This window comes from Larus michahellis, chromosome 3, assembly GCF_964199755.1.
Source record: "Larus michahellis chromosome 3, bLarMic1.1, whole genome shotgun sequence".
Classification (NCBI taxonomy): Eukaryota; Metazoa; Chordata; class Aves; order Charadriiformes; family Laridae; genus Larus; species Larus michahellis.
The window spans coordinates 116,086,739-116,102,479 of NC_133898.1; the positions used below are offsets into that span (position 1 = coordinate 116,086,739).

The window sequence follows — 15,741 nt, forward strand, 5'->3', positions numbered from 1 at the left end:
GGACAGCGAGGGGGGAGGAGGAGAGAGCAGCATCTCTATCTTTCTTTGCAGACCACGCTGCTAAACAGCGAGGGGAGGCTCATGCTTCCCTAATATCCATCACTCCCTGCTTCCAGCGTGGTCACAGACAGAGCAACAAAGAGGGTCTCAGAGGTAAGATCCTTGCAACTTGCAAAGCTGTAGCATCTGCCAAAATAAAGAGAAGCAGCAGCAACAATACAGAGAAAAGATTATCAGCACCTGGGAATGCTCAGAGACGGCAAGGGGGTAACTGGAAGCCCAGGTCTCCTGAAGGCTAAGGAAGTGTTAGCAGCAGGAAGCAACACGAATGGAGTAAGAGGGGAGCAGACCAGGTCCGAGGGTATCAGGATACCAGCTAGCAATATTCAGCAGTGAGCAGTTTGTGTCCCAACTGCCTGTGTAGAAAGAGGAGAGAATAGGGCAAAACTATGAAAGCAAATTCTCTGATACCTGAAATACATGGCTAAATAAGGCTTAACAAAATTTAGGAGTGTTTTATTTACTCAAAATGTAGTTCTGGATGAACAAAACAATTCATTAATTTGTGCATGTCAGAAGAAAAAAATAAAAATGAAAAGCAAAGCTAAAATCTGCATATTGTTTTGGGTTTTTTTGCATGGAAGTTTGGTTTTTCATTTTAGGACAATGCTTCAGTTCAGAAATGCATATAATAGAAAGAAGGAGAAAAAAACCCAAAACACCCAAAGGAAATGGCTCTTTTTTTTGTCTGTTTGACAATTATTTTAAGAAAATATTTGTGATACTAAAACAAAGCATGCTGTTTGACCTGAGAGATACTGTTTAATTTCATTTATAAAGAACCTTAATTTTGTACTGGCCTGAAATGAAATTTATAATTATGTTTGATTTATCTACTCAGCATAAAAAATCAGCAATTTGGTTAGGTGTATTTATAAAGTGAGTTGTTTATTTTTATTTGTGGATACTGGAAGCTTAGATGAAGGAGACAGAAAGTATAACATCTACACATTGGAGAAATTGATGCTTGCTTTTTCCTTGTGCTTTGTCTCATTTACTTTACTTTTTGAGGTATGAGCTACCTTGGTTTTGATCTAGTGCCTCATAGACCCTTCTGAAAATTATTAACTAATAATGTCGGTAATGTCAGTGCTTGTTGTTAAACATGTTGAACCAACTACAAAGAAAATTATCAGTGGCTTGTATGTTTTAGGAATAAAAGTCTTTAGGATTTGTTGTCTTTTTTTCATTACGAAACAGAATCAGTCTCTAAATGGGGACATTCTGGAATATTTGTGCTTAATTGGAAGTTTCTATGTTTTCGTCTCCACACTAGGTAACTAAAATAGCTGTAGTGAGTAGATCTGGTGTGTGAGTGATGAAGTTAGAACCACCGTTCTCTGCCTGCTGTGAGGAACTTGGAGATGGTAGACCTGGTTTTGATTTGCTTTTTCATCAGTGTAAATTTACTGGTACAAGTGTACATGGGATTAGCATCAGGTTCTGTACTGGTCTGCTTCGTCATTGCCCCATTTTTCTTATAACAGACAGAAGAACCACATCACAGCAATGGGAGTTTTCTTTCACCAGTTTTTAAAATGATGTTAGTTGCTATTTCAGGGCTTACAGTTCTGTTATTCTTTTCAAACTATAAATAACAGTCTGAGTTTGGTCACCTTATCTGCTGTGGTAGTTGTCAGCTCTAGCTTTGAAATTGACTTCAGTTAGTAGACAATCAGGGTTTTTATTAAAAAAAATCGAACAAAATAACTTCTTTTCCTGTCAGCCTACCCCCTTGCTTACACAACTTGTTGTATTTTTTAACTCTGTCTTTTGGTTTGCTAACTGCAGGAATGCCTGTTATGTTTTTGAAACCTCTTTTTCTGTCTTGTCCTTAACGCACAGCTGTTTAAGAAAACCTCAAATTAATTGAGGCCTTAAAAATGATCTTTTGTTTCTTTAGAAAAACTAAACTTACTACATACCAAATTTGCTTACTTATTTTTTTTTTTATTTTTTTTTTTGGTACTTGACTGCAGTTTTGATTTTCTGTGGCTTCTGCTAAAGAAATTGAATGTTCTCACTTTGGAAAGGTTTAACTGTGTTATGTGCGTAAAAAAAACAATAACAAAACAAACCTCACACAAATCTACTACTGCAGGTAAATTCCATTTGAAGCTAACATTCTTTTCTACTTAGACAATAGTTAGCTATTGTGCTCTTAAAACAACCTTCTATGAACTGTATTGTTCTTGAAGTTTATATGGGCTGGGTGCAAAGCTCCCTGAAGTCAGGAAGAGACATTCCATTGACTTCAAATGGCTTTGGATCAGGCCTGTCACGTGAGATTAGCTCCTGACAGAAGATTTTATAAGCACAGGCGCAGAACAGAATGATTTAGGGATGGAATTTCACTTATGCCGTGATTGTCTTTGCTTTGTGAATATCTGTCAGGCACAATGGTTTTGAAGCGATGGTTATTTGTTTTGTGTTAAAGATGTCTATATTCCTTGGTATTGTGAATATAGAGTTTTGCAGAAATTTTCTTGTAACTTAGGTCTCAGGTCTATTGTCTATTTGTGACTGTATTTAAAGACTTCGTTAAGGGAATCTGTCTTTGGATATGACAGTTCAGAATCTCTTAGATGAGATTTTATAGCCTCAATAATACTACCCAAAATATGCACAAAGTTAAGGAAAGAGTTTTCTGATGTGAAATAGCAAGTTAAAAACAATGGTTCGAATTCTGTTTTCCTCGTTGAACTAAAAGAACACATTCTATATGAGAAATTAATGACTTCCATAGTTTCTCTTTTAAAAAACAACTGCTGCGCCACAAAACCCAGAAGAGATTGCACTTTAAGTCGTGAAAAGTGGCAGTCAGTTTGACATTTGCAGTTTTTCTGCATTTGAAACTTAGGCAACTTACACAGTGTAAAAGTAACCATGACAAAACCAGTGTAGTTTTGTATAACAAAATAAAACAGGAACATTTTATAGCATGCATTATGTAAGGCCAAATTTGGATTAGGAAATTGTAAACTTTCAAAGGCTATTCTTGTTAATAAATGAAAGCCTATCAGACTCATAACACTCTAATGATGCTGGGCATAATTATCTTTAGGGAAAAATTGCCTTTGGTTCTTATTGATTGTGGCTCCTCTCATGAATACAAAGTCTGCACAGCGAATGATAAGTGATCTGTCACTCCTTTTTTCACCCTCATACAAAATAAAGGATTTACTTACTCTCAGCTGAGATCAGGCTCAGCCATGGGTTTATTTCATGTGAATAAAAGCTACATGAAGGGTCATAACAACAACCAAAATCTACATACAAACAACCCCACTTACACAAAAATATGACTGCATTTGTGTTTTACACACATGCACAGGGAAAGCATTGCATCTTTAGCTACAGCTGAAAATTCTTTGCTTTGTTCCACTTAGACTGTTGTTATTCATTCGGTCAGTCTGCAAATCTGACTAACTCTTAAAAACTTTTGTTACACAGGCTGTTGCAGGTGATAGTGCTATTTACTAAGGAAATTTAAATGCGTCACAGTCATTTTGTAGACATCTGTAGCTACTCCTTTGTAATTACACCTAAGGATTCCAAAGAACATAGGTTTGATTTTCAGTCTGCCTTCATTTGCTGTTATCCATGCGTTGCCTTTCATGCTTGAATGTTTATGTGAGGAACAGCGGAAGTCTAACAAGTAATATAGCCAGTTGTGTATTTTTGAAGAAACAGTAAAAGAAAATTGCCATTTAGACGTTGTATATCTTAGAAAAAAATTCTGTAAAATATAAATACTGTTTCTTATATGACAAAAATATCTTTTTTCTATCTAAACAGCATAGCAGTACTTTATGTACTGGAAACAATCTGTAATGATGTTGGAGGCATATTTTATGTAATTATGCCATAAATAGAAATGAATTTTTTTCTGTTGAAGGTATATTAACATCACAGTCGTCAAAATAGGCAGTACTGTCAAAGAATTGCCATAAAAAATGTATTTATTGGTATGAGAATTCATCCTGATACTTAGCTTATTGACTCTTTTAATACTTTTTGTGTTGTTTTATGACTCCTTTAATACTTTTTGTGTTGTTTTAAATGGGTTACCTGCGAAATGTATCCTTGTTTTTAACCTAGCTGACTTAGTTTTTAGCGGTCCTTAGTAGGAAAGTGTGTGGGTAGGCCTTCTGTTTTTATGCAAAGGGGAAAAATAGTAGATTTTGTCTTTTGGGGATGTGAAGTTTTTATTTCCACAACATTTTTTATCCTTATTCCAAGGATAAACATTTATTTAAAATAAAAATAATGGTCTAATCCTGTCCTGTGAAGTTCTAGTGTCATTATACAATGCTTTGAAATGATAAGCTAGTTTCTAATGATTATGACTGCACTTCTCTTATCATTTCATCATACAGGTCCTCATCTACAGGATATATGTATCAACTGCAAGGGGACTTGAATGAGTATATAGGCAGGTGTAAAAGCAGTGGTTTTACTTTTATCAGCTGGAAGTTTAGTGCATTAAAAAAGGAAAGTATAGGCTTTTCTTATTTGGAACCACATTTTCACATGCTTTCAAAATCTGTACTCTCCCAGTTTCTGTACGAACTACAGATTAAAGTAACAAAGTAATACCCCATACACCAGCTGGTCAAATCATACACATAAAGTGGTGGATAAAATCATAGATATCACTGGTGTAACAATTCTTGTTGTTTTATTACAACACTTGTAATAACAGCAGTGAAAATATTTTTGAATGCAAGAATGATATGGAAGTTGCTGAAAAGTTGTAAAAATTGTTTCATCTTAATCTGACAGCTATTTTCATTATTTTCACCCCAGACAGAGGTAATGAAATGGTTGATTTATTATGTAAATACATTTGTTTTTAAAGAAAATGTTTGTGACTTACTTGACTGTGATGGAAAGGATGCTTTAGTTAAGTGAAGGATCCAGATCTCAGTGGGCATTTTTGTATAGACGGAACTATAAATGGTTTGGGCCCTAATTGTTCAAAACCCATGCATGAATATGCTGTGGAGATACTCATAACATATATATATGTAAATTGGGCTCAGTTATTCCTGCTATCTGTGAAAAAGTCACTTGTCACTCCCATTTGAGGAGGAAATGCATCTAGATGCTGGCCAGTTCAGACTTGCTAGAATATATCTGACTTTGATAAGTAGTTTCAGTTTTATCATTTTATTCAATTAAAAAACTTCTGTTAACAGGTGTATATGTTGCTAAGCACTTTGTTGTTTTCCCCCTTGTTCTACTATATTCCCACATTTTTTGTCATTTGTCATCTTTTGTGTAAAGAAGAGCATAGCGTTCACATCAGTGGTAATTATGTCTCTGCTGCTCAGAAGGGCCTCGAAGCAAGAGAACCTTAAAAGGAAGCAGATAAACCAAGTCTTGTCTTCTCAGCATGAGACGAACATTTGACCCAGTATCCAGCCCCGCAGCTATGATACAAGCACCTTATACGCTTGCAGCATAGCAGTATAATATATCTCCTGATTTGAAGTTCACATGATGCTGGAAAAGCAGGAGAGGAATCTCAGTGATGTACTGTAGTAATCTGCCTCACAGTGGGGTCCCCATTTGAAAGACCATTTAGAAGGAATATTTCCTAGGCAGCAGCGTTAGTCCCATCTCATGTGTGTGATGCACGGCCCAGCGTGGTGGAGGCCAGGAGATACCGACCAGGCCTACTCATGTGAGAGGGTGGCTGAGCAAAAAGCAACATACAGTGGACATTCTGTATTTAGAAGAGCTTATAAAGTCCTGGAAAAGTCCTATTAAATTCTGTGAAGCAAATATGAATGCAGAATCAGAGACATGGTGTTTGGAACACTCTGGTCTTCCACTGGTACTCCAGTCCATTCTCTAGGGGCAAGTAGGCTTCCACAATGTGAAATGAGGGTGCAGCTCCACAAGGAGAACTTCCTATAGTTTTACACACACACACACAGAATCACAGAATGGTTTGGGTTGGAAGGGACCTTAAAGATCATCTAGTTCCAACCCCCATTGTTGATGGATTATTGTGGAATTTACTGTCTCTTATATAATCTGAGTGTATTGGAATGTGTTTCCTCTTGCCTTTTAAAGGATTGTTTAGAAAGTTAATTTTATGAATTAGTTGAAAAATTATTTTTGTCTAGTGATGCTTGTTTAGGTCTTTCTCAGATTGAAAAAAGAAATTGTAAGTACCCAGCTTTCAGGGTAGTAAGGTAAATCTCCTTACATCCTCGGTATGAGTCATAAAATCACAAAGGAAAATTATATTGTAAAGTTTGATAACAGTAAATCTTCTCTTTTAATTCTTACCATTCCATGTACTGCAGCTCCATGTCAGAGAGCATGGCAATGCACAGTTACCGACAGCTTTGAACAGCTAACTTCTGAACCACTGGTTAGGTCCTTCTGACTTTTACTGAGTTTTGGTACCAGGCCTCAGAATACATCAATAAATATTGGGTATTGCTCTGCGGTCATATGTGGCAGGTTCAGATTACTGTGGTAGATTCCCAGACATTTATCTGTGACGGCAGGAGAAATTGATAACAGACTCTCTGAAAGTCCATTTCTTTTTATGTAATACTTGTGGGAAAACCATCCTACTGTTCACTTTCTTGCTTATGGAGCTCTTTAGAGGAAACCTGGATACAGGAAAGAAGCTCTATTGTAAAACCATACAATCGTAGAATCATACAATATCTCAAGTTGGAAGGAACCCATAAGGATCATCAAGTCCAACTGCCTGTTCCTCACAGAACTACCTAAAACCAAACCATATGACTAAGAGTGTCATCCAGATGCTGCTTGAACTCTGACAGGCTTGGTGCTGTGACTAAGGCCCTGTGGGGAGCCTGTTCCAGTGACCAACCACACGCTCAGTGAAGAACCTTTTCCTAATATCCAATCCGAACTTCCCCTGATGCAGATTCATTCCGTTTCCTCGTGTCCTGTCACGGTGACCAGAGAGAGAAGATCAGCAGCTCCCCCTTTACTTCCACCCTTGAGGAAGTTGTAGACTGCCATGAGGACATCTCTCAGTGACGAGGGCACCCCTCAGCCTTCTCCAAGCTGAACAAACTGAGTGACCTCAACCTCTTCTCATAAGTCTTGCCCTTGAGACCTTTCACCATCTTGGTCGCCCTCCTCTGGACCACACTCTAATAGTTTGATGTCCTTCTTATATTGAGGTGTGCAAAATTGCACACAGAACTCAAGGTGGGACAGCACCAGTGCAGTGTAGAGTGGGACAGTCACCTCCCTTGACCGGACAGCTGTGCTGTGCTTGATGCACCCCAGGACACAGTTGGCCCTTTTGGCTGCCAGGGCATACTGTTGACTCATATTCAACTTGCCATCGACCCAAACCCCCAGATCTGGGGGGATATCTCTCTTCTTTTCAGCCTGGAGAAGAGAAGGCTCCGGGGAGACCTTTTAACAACCTTCCAGTACCTAGAGGGGACCTACAGGAAAGGTGGAGAGGGACCTTTTACAGGGGCATGTGGTGATAGGACAAGGGGTAACAGTTATAAACTGAAAGAGGGGAGATTTAGATTAGGTATTAGAAAGAAATTCTTTCCTGTGAGGGTGGTGAGGCACTGGCACAGGTTGCCCAGAGAAGTTGTGGATGCCCCATCCCTGGAAGTGTTCAAGGCCAGGCTGGATGGGGCTTTGAGCAGCCTGGTCTAGTGGGAGGTGTCCCTGCCCATGGCAGGGGGCTTGGAACTAGGTGATCTTTAAGGTCCCTTCCAACCTAAACCATTGTATGATTCTATGATCTCTTTCTGCGGAGCTGCTCTGCAGCCTCTCATCCCCCAGTGCGTATATATAACCAGGATTGTCCCACCCCAGGGGTAGAATCCGGCACTTGCTCTTGTTAAATTTCATACGGTTGGTGACTGCTCAGCTCTCTAGCCTATCCAGATCTCTCTGTAAGGCGATCTTTCTGTAACCCTCAAGGGAGTCCACAGCTCCTCCTAGTTTAGAATCCTAACTTACTTAATGTACATTCAATTCCTGTATCCAGATCATTTATAAAAACATTGAAGACCACTGGCCCTAAAAACTGGGGGAGCCCCACAGGTGATTGGCCACTAGCCTGATGTAGCCCCATTTACTATAAGTCTTTGAGCCCTCATCTTGTCGTCTTGCTTGTCCTCAAAATAATCAATCTCAACATGAACAAAACAAACTGTCTTAAAATGCCAGTTTACTTTTTTCAATTTCATATACATTAAAATATTAACATCTGTAAAATCTCAGGCAGTGACCGTGTGTAGTCTTATATAGATGTTAGTATATGTCTTTTTCTGTGTGTGTGTCGTCTTTTTTTTTTATGCAGTGAAGTTTCCCAATACATTCTGGTGTTTATTTTAGTTCTTTTCTTTCTGTTATGCAGACAGCATTTTATGTGCTTAAAGGGAAGCCAGAGGCAGCTGAGGGGTGCAACTGGGAGTATCAGTTGGTACGAAAAAGAGTGCAGCAAGTGGGGCAGGTGGCTTGGCTTCTCAGTTCATTCCCGAGTTCCAGCCCACTGGTGATGTTCACTGTGTGGTGTTCTCTCTTGGGTTCTCTTATACAGTAATTTCCCTACAAGGCAAAAAACTTAAGCGTGGTTCTGGAGCTAATTGACTTGAAAGGCTGCTCCCACTAGGCAATATGGATGACACAATTACTTATGACTTCCTTAATACCACAAAATTTTCAATACTATTTAAGTAGGTCTTGTATAATGTGATGCAACATTCGTCTATCACATGTTTTTAGTTCCATGCCAAAAAATGTCACTCTGATAAAAGCTGCACTACAGCCTGCATAGTAATTGAATTAAACTGACTGGGGGAAAGAGCACACGCAAATAGTTCTGTGAGGCCAAACAGAGACCTAAAGACACTTTGGCCAAGGATCCAGTGACGTGAACATGATCCTGCAGTGCGGATGCAAGTGAGTCTCCATCCCTCGGCATAACGGCCAGGCATCTTTTCCTGGGCCAGATGATTTTAGCAGTACAGGTGTAAGATCACGTTGAGAGGCCAATCTGGATGTGACGTTATATTGTATAGGATGGCAGCAAGAGAGCAAAACTTTACGGATGGTGCTATCCCCATTTCAGATTAGCTATACTGCTTCACAGTCTTTTCACTGCTAGGTAGCATTGCTTTTGCATGTAATTTGGTTTCTTTGTCAATGTGTTTACTTTCTAAAGAAAAAAGGCTATCTTGAATTCAAGATAAATCTTATTAAGTGTTGGAGTGATGCCTTTAAATTTTGCAAATGAGGTCTTAATCTCCAGGGAAAGCTTCCCCGAGGTTTATTTTCTTCACTGTGTGCTTCTGTGGATCCAATTTGAAATAATTTTTCTTGCTAAGGTGCATCTTTTAATATATTCAATTAGAAATTGCTTACACAATTGTGTTTGTTAGCTTATGTGGTGAAAGTCTGGCAACTCCTAATGAAGTTGACACAATGGAGAAAGAATGGTCTGACAAATAGCAGGCCTGCAAAGGAATAATCTATTGAATCTTGTATCTTCTGCCTACATTGAATTAAGTGTAACTGCAGCCATAGAACTTGCCTACGCTCAGGGTCATGTATAAAAGCATGCACATGAAAATCTAGTGTGTTTTATTAAGGCTTTGTTCACACATCCTCTTCCGACTGCAACTGTGCTGGCTAAGAAGGTTACTGCCCCTAGTACCTCATTATTGCACTTCTGTCAGAGGTTATCACAGGTGGCTCTGCCGCTGAGCTGCTCCCGGGCACAGTTCCTGACCTGTTTTGCTTGGAATGAATGGGGGTGGTGAAGATCTATTATTTTAACTGTTTTAACATTTTTTACTAAAGAGGGTCAGGGATTGCTGACAGGAGCAACTATGTGGGTAAAACTGGCAAGGCAATAATTTCCAACATTGGAGCGGTACTGAGCCTCTATAAAAGCGATTGTAATCTTTTCAGTGGACACTGCTAGAACTGGAAGATTTGTCGATGGCCTTCTATGCATTGAATTTACACCACTGATTTTTTAGTCTTTTAATGTTGCTATATAGATATGACTTTAGGTTCGTGTTTATGTTGCTTGTTTCAGTGTGGTTTGTGTTATCCATGGTCAGGATTCAGTTAAATGAAAATGTTTCCAGACTTGTGGTTCAGTAGAGCTTTTTTTGCCCTGCTTTACCTTTATCTCTTTTACATTCTTGCTGGAGTTGCTCTGAGGGCTCTGTGCTGATTCAGAGTTGTCTCCCCTGTTCTGTCGGAAGAAATGCAATTTATTTTTAAAATAACAAGAGTAATCACTGAGCAAAATTGCTGAGGGTCTGGTTTAGTTCAAATCCCACTGAAACCACTAGGATCAATTTTAACAGCCCTTGTATGGCTATCATCAGTATTTTGTCTGAGAACTTTTTGAATTTGAAAACTTCAACCCATCCTCTTTTTTCCCTTTCTTTCTATTTCTTCTTTATATTATTTGCTGGTATTTGCCATACTTTTTATGGTAGTAAATTAATATAGAGGAGAAGAGAGTTTCTAAAGATGGCAAGATTCTTGGTCATTCTAATAATTCCTTTTGTGAATTCAGTTTCACTTTTTTCTGATAGGCATCTACATTAAAGTAAATAAACATTGGCTGAGCTGAGTAGATAATATTAGGTGATTTAGAACTGGCTTTAAAACAAGCATTATAAATCCCAATATTGGCATTATAAATTATGAATAGTTTTATTTTTAAAATGTTGGCATGTATGCTTCTTTATCTGTTGGTTATCACTGATATGTCATTGACTTATAAATTAGGAAGAATATTGTCAGTGTAGAAAAAATTGTATCAATGCCAGTTTGAAAAAAAAAAAAAATCAATGCAAAACAATTTACCACTTGGGCATAGATTTTTAAATTAAAGTTAATTTAGAAGAGTATATACTGTGAAATCCATCAAATTTTGAAACAGACTTTGTCCTCATTCCCAGCAATGGAACTTCACTACAGGACAATGTTTGAGCAGTGTGTTACGGAAGTGGTTGTCAAAGCACAAGAGACTGAATAGAGACACTACTTTCGCTGAACTCCGAATTTGTACATAGTTACTGATCGTCAGTAAGTTTGTCTTGTTAGAGTTATTACTTACATAAATGATGTCATTTATGTATCTGGAGTGGGTTTTCAGTAGGACTTCCCATAATAATGAAGGGTAGAAGGTTGTTTCTCTAAGTGTTTTCCTGGCTGAGCTTGTACAGAAAATGTTGTTTAAATGCTGCAGGAAAGATACTGTGGTGTTGATGATAGGGGACTCCCAGTGTCTTGGGTAGATGTGTATTATTTCTGTTTGACCATTTTGTTCAACTTTTATCCCTCAGAAAGGGGGAAAATGAAACTGTTTGATTAAAAGTACCCATAGTAATCTCTGATAGTTTCATGGAAAATGTTTTCTCTAAATATTCTGGAAGACAATAGGAAAATGATCCAATTATTAATCACACTGGTTGTAGGGAGGAAAAGATTTTGAAAACCCTTACAGTTACATTTCTTTTAAAAATATGAATGAATGTATAGAAATTGATATCAGTCCTTAAACTACAGCATGCACACCATTTAAAATGTGTACATTTATTGGTTGAAATTACGTTAGCAAGCTCATACATGTGCGTGTTAAAACTGATATTCGGTATGACACTGACGAGGTAGAAATACCGTGGGTACGTGTGCACAACGTGGTGTCATCAAGAAGCTTTAGAGAGAGTGGTTTGTGGAAGAAAGTAGGTGTTTCAGAATGGTTTCAAAACCAGAAAATTGAATGTTTTTTCTCATTGACACTATTCCCTCTGCTCTTTTTGTAAACTCTTACCATTCCCCCTGGTACATTAGGACACAAAGCAATTATGAAAAGCAAAAGAAATCCTTAGTTTATTGGCTAAATTTGGAAAGAATTTTTGACATGGCTGACCATCCTTCAAATAAGATCTTTGTGTCAAAGTGCAGAGGTCAGGGTATAGAAGCCTTGGGATATCAAAAGGTGGTGAGAAGAATGGCTGGGATTTCCAGCAGCCTAAGAGTGCTCTTTTGTCTCTAGTGGTCAGTTGTCGAGGATGATGCCTGTGGACATCAAAGAAATGTCTAAACAGTGTTATCTGGGCCTGTCCTTTGCCCCCTGCCATGTAATGGGCCTCTTTTCAGGAAAACATTGGGAAAGCTGAGAAAGTGAGTTGTCCTATGCTAGTGCTATTAATTCAGCAAGAAAGAAGATCAATAACATTTTCACTAACCAGTAAAACAATCTGTCAGTTTCTAAAAATGCAGATTAGTCAAGCCTATAAGTTATACATTGCATATCCAAAACTCAATTTTAATGTTTTTTCGTAATGTATATGTCATGAGATCTTATTTTCTAAAAAATTTATTTTCTTCTTGCTTTGACATATTATGGACAACTGTTCTGAGAAAACAAACCAAAACAACCCCCCCACCTTTCTTTAACACTTGCAAAGAAGTTAGGGTTTTTTTGTTCACAGGTGGTATGTACTGAGGTACTTTTAAAGTAAAAAAAATGAGCTGATATTTGATGCATTTCGTGCTTAAAACATTGACACTGATGTCTTGAAGAGTTATGCCATCATTTTCAAGATGGATTGCTTTCCTCATCAAGGAATAAAAGTTACACTATCAAAACAAAGCCTGTACCTAATATGTTTCAGCTCCTATATTACTTATTCACTCTGTTCGTACAGTAGTGAAGTTGTTTCTTTGTGCTAAATGCAGTTAAAAAAAATAATCTATTCTGAAAATGTTATGAGAAAAGAAATCTATTAGGAGTATTTTCTATTGTTACCCGAGCGCAAAAGGAAAACATATTGTATGCTCCTTGTAAGCTTGGATTTCTTTTTAGAGATTAGATCTCTTTAAATCCCCAATTTTGCAAAGAGATACTGCAAATTTTAGTGGTGAACAACCAGGGCGATAGTCTGGGGCCCTACCTGTGGGAGAGCTCATTAAGCCTAAAATAGGAGGCAACAGAGAGGAAGTCAGACTAGAAACAGGCCTTTGCTTGTAATTCCTGTGAATGTAACTCCGGGTTCTTCTGTTGATTCCGAACCAACGATAGTGCCTATGTCATTATGCAGTACTGCTGTCATTCTTGAAGTATGTAGACAGAATGTAAAAAACATTATTTTGCAGGATTGAGGGCTAAGTAGAGTTTCTGGTTATGGATCTGCCTCTAGGAATATTTAATAAGACCAACTTTTAGGATTCACTGCTGCCCACATTTTGCTAAGAGCATATTTATTAATTAGAATATACTTGAAATCTTTACTAATAAGTTAGTCTACATCAATATATATAATTGCATTATTGTTATAAGAAAACTATATGAGTTCAATATCAGATACTTGAGCCAAATGGTAAAGTAAGTATTAAAAATAAAACAAACCTGTGGTTGAATCAATGACGAGTTCTTAAAAAGTGGAAATCGGAGCTTGGATGTGTCAGTATGTATTTATGTGATATCTTCAAATATAACTAAAAGTGTAAGCGCAATGTGCTTTCAAAAGTCTGAAATTAAACTTTTTGTGAGAATTAAAATCTACACCATATTTCATTTTATCGTAAATTAGGATTGAAGAGAAATGTATGAGTTAACTTTAACTAGAAGAATATGTATAACAGTATCACTGTTGCTAAACTAAACTTCATAACAAGGAACACATGTATTGGGATAATTGTTATTTATTTGGATAGATATTGCACTTGAAAACTGATATTTTGGGCTGCTAGATGACTCACCATTACTTACCTTCCTATATCTTCATCTAGTAAAGAAGATGAAGAGCTACAGATTTCCTAGCATGCCTAAATGACCACAGAGAGACTAGATGATTTCCATTGCTACACTGAGAGTCCAAAGTAAATGCTTCTCACTTTCAGAGTATGGATCTTGAACACTGATACTGCAGTTTGTCTATTCTATAGTTGATACATTTTATAATATATAATATAATATTACTTTTAGAAAAACATGGAGAACAAAGTATTGCACCTCTTTTTAATATTTTATACTTTTTCTTACTATACCTGCATTGTTTTTCTTGTCATAGTTGCATCCTGATTTTGCAAACAGTTCTGTCCCTAGCTTTACCCAAGAGAACTTTTCCAATGAGTGAAGGGCAAAGGCCACACAAAAGGGTAGTGTTTACAGAAGTGAGATCCTGATCCTGTAGTTAAATTCTGATCCTATAGCTAAATAGATGAATTTAAATTTTTATCAGAAGTGATACGTGTCTGCAAGTATCATATTTCAGCAGTGGCGTAGATAATAGACTTAGCTAATGAATAGGTTACTGCTGTTTGCCATCAGAAGGCATCTTCTGATATGTCATGAATGCATAATTTATAGGTAAGAATAAGAAGACAGAAGTCAAGGAAATGAGAAGAATGTAATTGTCTTATAAAGATTTCCAGACCGTCTTTGAGGTTACAGAATTGCCTCTTTATTTATCTTTACTGCACACTCATGTAGAACTTTCTGCTGTATGAATTTAGGAACAATCTTTCTTTCCCCGCTGACATTTGAAAATGTATTTTTAAATATATATTTGCTGTCTAATACTTCTAATGACTGCGGCCACCATCACTTAGGCAGTTGCTGCTGCTGGCCACTCTTATTCCCACAACAGTTGCACAGCTGCATAGGTGGCATATGCATTCATGTGGCTACATGGTGAAATAGTTTAAGGGACTGAGCTGGCTGAAAATCAACTTGGAAAAAGAAGCAATAAATATTTTTTTTTCCGCTAGGTCATGTTCTGATCCCACTTAACATGTTCATGTGTGAATACCTGTGCCCAAACAAAATAAGAGGCATGAATGTGTAGATTGGCTCAGCCCAGAAAGGAGAGGTACTCACTGCACAAACTGGAAAAACTACTGAAAAAATTACTCAGAACCTGTGCTAGAGGAGAATGGATTCCCCCTACTGACTCCTACTTGTACATGTTTGCAAATGTTCACATCTGAAGTCAGAAGTGCAAATTTGACATTCTCAGAAGCACAGAAATGTCCTTTTTGAAATTCAGATGGGCTGGTCTGTCCCTCTGATGTTTCTGTGTATCTGCTGTAGATTATGTCAAAATTATTTTTAAAAAATCCATTTTTAAGTACTGGCCTTCATTCTACATTATTCAGTTTAGAGAAGCCTAATTAGGATTACAAGAGCTGCTGGAAATGTCATTACAACTTTTGTAAAGGGAAGTCAGACATTGTAGATTTCCATCCCTAATTGTAGGGCAGAATTAATGATCCAGGAATTAGATGATAGGTAGTGTTTGGTGTTATTAAAAAAATTAAAAGTAATATATAGCAACTAAATATCCATGCATAGTGGTGTGATCTGAATTAACTGTTCTCCATCGGGAGACAGGTTTTGAAGTTGTTAGGTCGAAGGACAGCACAAGAAGGACATGGACCTCTTGGAACAGGTCCAGAGAAGGGCCACAAAGATGATCCGAGGGCTGGAGCAGCTATGCTATGAGGACAGGCTGAGAGAGTTGGGGTTGTTCAGCCTGGAGAACAGAAGGCTCCAGGGAGACCTTATAGCGCCTTCCAGTCCCTGAAGGGGGCCTACAGGAAAGCTGGGGAAGGGCTATTTATCAGGGAGTGGAGTGATAGGACACGGGGTAACGGCTTCAAACTGGAAGAAGGTAG

General features: G+C 37.8%; 1 protein-coding gene across 7 annotated transcripts in view; it reads left to right on the forward strand.

Moving 5' to 3' along the window:
- Nucleotides 1–15,741, forward strand: part of GREB1 (growth regulating estrogen receptor binding 1) — a 94,837-nt gene continuing 79,096 nt past the window's right edge. For 5 of the 7 annotated variants that reach the window (XM_074581862.1, XM_074581866.1, XM_074581869.1 and 2 more), the window contains exon 1: nt 1–153. The gene's annotated coding sequence lies outside the window, so the exon portion shown is untranslated. The remainder of the gene's footprint in view (nt 154–15,741) is intronic. The other 2 variants (XM_074581863.1, XM_074581864.1) reach the window with 1 other exon arrangement.